Below are 5,673 nucleotides of genomic sequence, written 5' to 3' on the forward strand. Positions count from 1 at the left end.
AAGAGACAGCTCCCTCCCTCCCTCTTTCTCTCTCTCTCTCTCTCTGACACACACACACACACACACACATGGTGAACCCTGAAACTCTTTATTACTGACCTATGACCCTACCCCTTTTTATTTTTTGAGAGGGTGTTGCTAAATTGCTGAGCCTGGTCTTGAAATTGTGATCTTCCTGCCTCAGCTTCCTAAATTGCTGGGATTATTGGTGTGCACCAATTGCACCTGGCTCACCTTTCTTTAATGCTCTTTGCAATTCAAACTTTGTAAATCACTTTCATATATGTTATTTTAAGAAAACTTCTGCCAATGTAACTCAGTGGTAGAGTACCCCTGGAATCAATTGCCAGTACTATAAAATAAAAGAAACCCTCTGCTCAATGGGTAGGGTTCTTACTGGCATACAGAAATATTTTCCAGCTAGGGGTGGTGGTGCACACCTGTAATCCCAGTGACTCAGAGGCTGAGACAGGATGAACCTTGCAAGTTCAAGGCCAGCCTGGGCAATTTAGTGAGGCCCTGTCTTAAAATAAAATTTGAAAAATAAAGTGGGGAGAGCTGGGGATGCAGCTCATTGGCAGACTGCCTCTGGGTTCAATCCCCAATAACTGCCAAAAAAAAGTTTTCCAGAAGGGACTGAACTGAACTTGGGAGTTTACTTCTATAATTATGTGAGTAGGTGGTTGGGAGCATAGAGTGAAACAGGAACAGAGAGAACTAGCTTTTCAAAGAGAAGTGAAGGGTGTTCCCTCCCTTAATCTCAGGCAAGGCCTGACCCCATTCTGGAATGACCTTCTCCATACTATCACCCCAGACCCAGGTTATAGGGTCCACCTGATATCCTGAAGTCAGGGGGCTAATAAATTGTTGATAGGGGTGTGGGGCATACCCCTCCCTGGAAGTGCCAGGATGGGCTCTGTCTCTCCAGTCTCTACTTAGTGCCTTCATGGGTCTGAGCTAGGGTGTGGTATATAGGAAGGAGCAGAAACAGGAATAACAGGAAGAAAGTAGGCATTGGAACTTTTCAAGTGTATGGTCTTAAAAGTGAAAAGAGGGAATAATGAGCTGGAAAAAGAGGCAGTGACTGACAAGGAAGTATGCGCCCTGTCCCTAGAGAAGTTCAAACAGAGTTTGGACAACCCTGTTATGAGGTGCCAAGTGTTACACATGAGAGTCTGAGGCAGAGAAGGAGATTGAAGCAAGAACTGAGTTGGTTCAATTTCTTTAAACTCCTCCTGCCCCCAAGATTCTCAGCTTCTGTGGTTACAAGAGAGGAAATTTGGGAATTTGTCCAACTACTATTTTTGTGGTGGATGTGAGAGAGCCAGACTTTCTGGAGGGGTCTGTGGAATGGGCATTTATACTTCTACTCCATCTCTAGTTCCACTTCTTTCATCTTCATTCAGTATTACAGTATTTTGTTTTTTAAAATACCAGATTGACAGTTAAGTGACAAAACCAGAATCTCATTGGTCAGGGTTTGTGGGGGAGGAAGGGGCAAGAAAATTGATTTCAGTGTCTTAACATTTTATTGGCTAAGAGGATGCTTCTGAGCCAATTGAATACCTTCCCCACTGACTGTTGCTGGGGAGGAGCCAAAATCATTGGCAGCAAGAGTAACCAGCTGACAGCTGGAGGAAACCACCAGTTCTAAAAATGCTCAGAAAGAGGGGGGTCAGGGGAGGTGGGGGAGCAACAATACTGAACAACTTCCCCAGACAGGACCTTATATGGGGACAGGCCCAGAGTACTTAAATAGCCTTGGGAAGAAAAGGGAGGGGAGAAAGAAGATGTAAGCATTCCTTAGGATCTTCTGATCAACCAGCAACAGGCCCCCCTGCAAACACAAACAGTGACACACATTACACATATACATCCAACTTCATAGAGATATACCAGCATACTCTTTTGATAATTGTTAGAAATACCTAGGTGCCAAAAGAAATCAGACAAGTGCTTAAAAGTGGGTGGGCAAAGCAAACTTTATTTCTGCCAGGAGGGTGTGCTACTGGAACCTGGCTAGCTAGCTATACCTGCTGCTAATGCAGCACTGCACTTTGCCCCAGTTGGAGGAGCTCCAGGGTACAATCTATATGATTGGCTAATTTTCAGATTAGGGCAGCAAAGGGAAGGGCTATAATTAAAATGGCTACAATTTAATCCAATTAAGGCTATTTTCTGAAAATGGACCACTGGGACTTTCTATTTCTCACATAATGTAGGTACAAATGAGCATTAGAGGGCTGAAAATCTTTTAAAAACTGCCCTGAAAAGTAAAATATATTGACTGACTTAATTGTTCATCCCATTTGTTTCTTCAATAAATAAACCATTGGATTGTAAACCGTTGTAATCATGCTCTCATGGCATTTGGAAAAGACACAGAATTTTGGAGTCAAACTGAATCCAAACCTTGCTACTTATATGTACTGATGTGATCTTGAGTCACTTGATCTCCATGAACCTTGCTCTCCTTATTTGTATAATGGGTATGCTTCTACCTGCCTCATGGAGAGGTTGTCCGAATGTAACAATGTAAATGCTTAGCAATGCATTTGGCTTCTAGTAGTGATCAGTACATGCTGATTCTCTTTCCCTTGAATCTTTTTTTTCCCCCTGTCCTCCCTTCCAATCCTGCATTAGCATGAGAAAATACCAATGAACTGTCTACATCTGATCCAAAATAGGCTTTTTGTAGAATTTTTGCCAAAAGTTCTGGGCTACTTTCAGGGGACATTAAAAAGAAAACATGGTCCCCATCCTCAGAGAGTTCACAAAACGAGCCATATACAAATGTAATCCCAATGACTTTGGAGGCTGGAGGCAGGGGATCCCAAGTTTAAGGTCAGCCTAGGCAACTTAATGGGAATTACAAATTAAAAAACAGGGCTGGGAATGTTGCTCAGGAGTAGAGTGCCCCTGGGCTAAATCCTTAGTACCATAAACAATCAAACTTTGGCTTTGACAGATATGGCAAAAGTTCCAGACCTGTCCATAGGTGATGTGATAAAGGAGGGGCACCCAGTACAGAATAGGGTCACAGTTATATTCCTGGAAGCCATTTCTGCCTCTCTTTCCAGAATAAGCTGTAAGGTTGCAAGAAACCCCATGGAGTCCTGCCGCAGTCCGGCTGCAGCAAAATAACCGGGGGGTGACAAGGAACTTGCGTAGATTGATACAGCAGGAGTAGGAGCCATTTATTGCAGGACAGGAGCGGTATTTATACATTCCACACAGCTTATCTAATTAGCATAAACTAGATACATCAGTCAACCAATAAGGAATCTCCACACTTAATGGCTTGCTGGTGTTACTTCACAAACCACTCCCTCTGGCATTTTGCCAGGCGCCATCCAGACTTGTTTACAGACTCTAACATTTGCCAGGCGCCATCCTGACTTGTTTACAGACTCTAACAGAGTCCCATAGGATGGAAGATGGGGAGAAAGAATTTCTGTTTGCTAGGTCAGCTCCAGAGCCTTTCTGTTATGCGAAATCAAGGGAACAGACATGAAGCTGGAAGATAAAAACTGTGTGGGACTGAGTGAGGGTGGAAGAGATAGGTTTGGGGAAAAGCTTATCCAGGTGAAAAATGTTGAATAGGAGAAATGATTTAAGTGTCACTGGACTACACTTGGAATATGCTCCCACTCCACCCCTCCCCCTGCCTGTAATGTTTATTTGAGAAAGGAAATCAAGATTTAAATAATTTTAGTAGTTTATTTATTTATTTGTTGACCCTGGGGGTGCTTAACTACTGAGCCACATCCCCAGCCCCTTTTAAATTTTATTTAGAGAAATGGTTTTGCTGAGTTGCCTAGGTCCTCACTAAATTGCTGAGGCTGGCTTTGAACTCACCATCCTTCTCAGTCACTCAGATTACAGGTGTGTGCCACCATACCCAGTATAAATAAGTTTACAGCTTATTATTAGTTTGATTTCTAAAATATATTTCTTCTGTGTTAAGTATCATGACTGGACCACTAGGGGGCCAAGGGTTTAATCAGAATATAGAAAGACAGGATGTTGTGGTGGAAACCAACATATTCCAACTTGAGTTTTCAGAAATGTAGAAGTTATAGATGATGACTAAGTTCAGGGTGTGGCTAGGGTGAAGGCTTTTGAGAAGACAGATACAGAGGGAGATAGAAAGTACAAGAACAAAACACCAAGGTGGAGCAGAGGCTCAGAAAAGGATCCTCTGAGAGAACCACACTTCAGAGAGCTGTGTAAGTCTGTCCTTTCTGCTATAGTGAGCTCCTTTAAAAAATCAGGGCTTTTACTTGGCTCCTATTTTGTGCTCAAATTTCAGATGTGTTGAATATCTGCTGCTTGCTGGCACTTTTCCATGGTTCTATTATACCAAAATCTCTTAAGATAGAGTTTATTTTGGGCTGGGGTTGTAGCTCAGTGGTAGAGCACTCGCATAGTATGTGCGAGACCCTAGGTTCGATCCTCAGCACCACATAAAAATAAATTCATAAAATAAAAGGTATTGTGCCTATCTACAACTAAGAAAAAAACGTTTATTTTACAAATGAAACCTAGAGAGGATATTTATTGTTCAGTCATACCACCAAAGTATTTCAAAGCTGGTGTTGTATTCAAATCCAGCATTATTTCATTTTCACCCTTTATAGTCACCTCAAACTTGTTAAGTCCAAAATTCATCATCTTTGCCCTTTCCCCAAATATGTTCCCCCTAAGTTTTGCTCATTAAATGACACCACAGAGCTAGGAATGCAACTCCGTGGTAGAGTACCTGCCCAGCATGTAAGTCTTTGGGTTTGCTCCCTAGCACAAGCAAAACCCCTCATTCATTATCCAACCTTTGGTTCAAGTTAAAAATCCAGGAGTCATCTTGGAGTCCTCTAACTTCAAGACTTGGCATAGTCAGTCAGTCACTGAGTTCTCTTTGCCTCCAAAAGTTCTCAAAGGTAACTTCATCCAACCCCAATGCTTTTTTTTTGTTGTTCTGGGAATTGAACTCATGGCTTTGTACATCAAGGTCTACCACTGAGTTACATCCTCAGCCCCCAAAGTCTTTTAAACTTGAACTTTTCTTCTTTTCTTTTTTAAATCATGCTGGTGGTGCTGTACATATTGAGCCCTGGCATAGGCAGTTTCCCCAGCTGACCAGATCCTAGGTGATCCAGGTGAGGTCTTCGTTATGACCATTGCTTCTGGATTCTCTAGCACTTTTGGTATGACTCAGATGCTGTGCTGGGTCATTTTACATATCCAGATCCTTCCCAGTGGACAGATGAAGAATTAGGCATCCCTCCTGATGATGAAGATTGAAAGTATAGACTCAACTCTTATCAAGAGCAAGTGAAAATTTCAAGAAATTACAGACTTCATATTGTACATTAAAAGTTGTACCCAGGGGCTGGGGATGTGGCTCAAGCGGTAGCGCACTTGCCTGGCATGTGTGCAGCCTGGGTTTGATCCCCAGCACCACATACAAACAAAGATGTTGTGTCTGCCGAAAACTAAAAAAAAATAAATATTAAAAAAAAAAAAAATTGTACCCGGGTGCAGGACACACACTTGGAATTCAAGCAGATTGGGAGGCTGCAGCAGAAGGACTGCAAATTCAAAGTCAGTCTAAGCAATTTAGTAAGGCCCTGTCTCAAAAATAAAAAGGGCTGAGGATGTGGCTCAGTGGTTAAG

The sequence above is a fragment of the Marmota marmota genome, unplaced genomic scaffold (assembly GCF_001458135.2).
Source record: "Marmota marmota marmota unplaced genomic scaffold, marMar, whole genome shotgun sequence".
Taxonomy (NCBI): domain Eukaryota; kingdom Metazoa; phylum Chordata; class Mammalia; order Rodentia; family Sciuridae; genus Marmota; species Marmota marmota.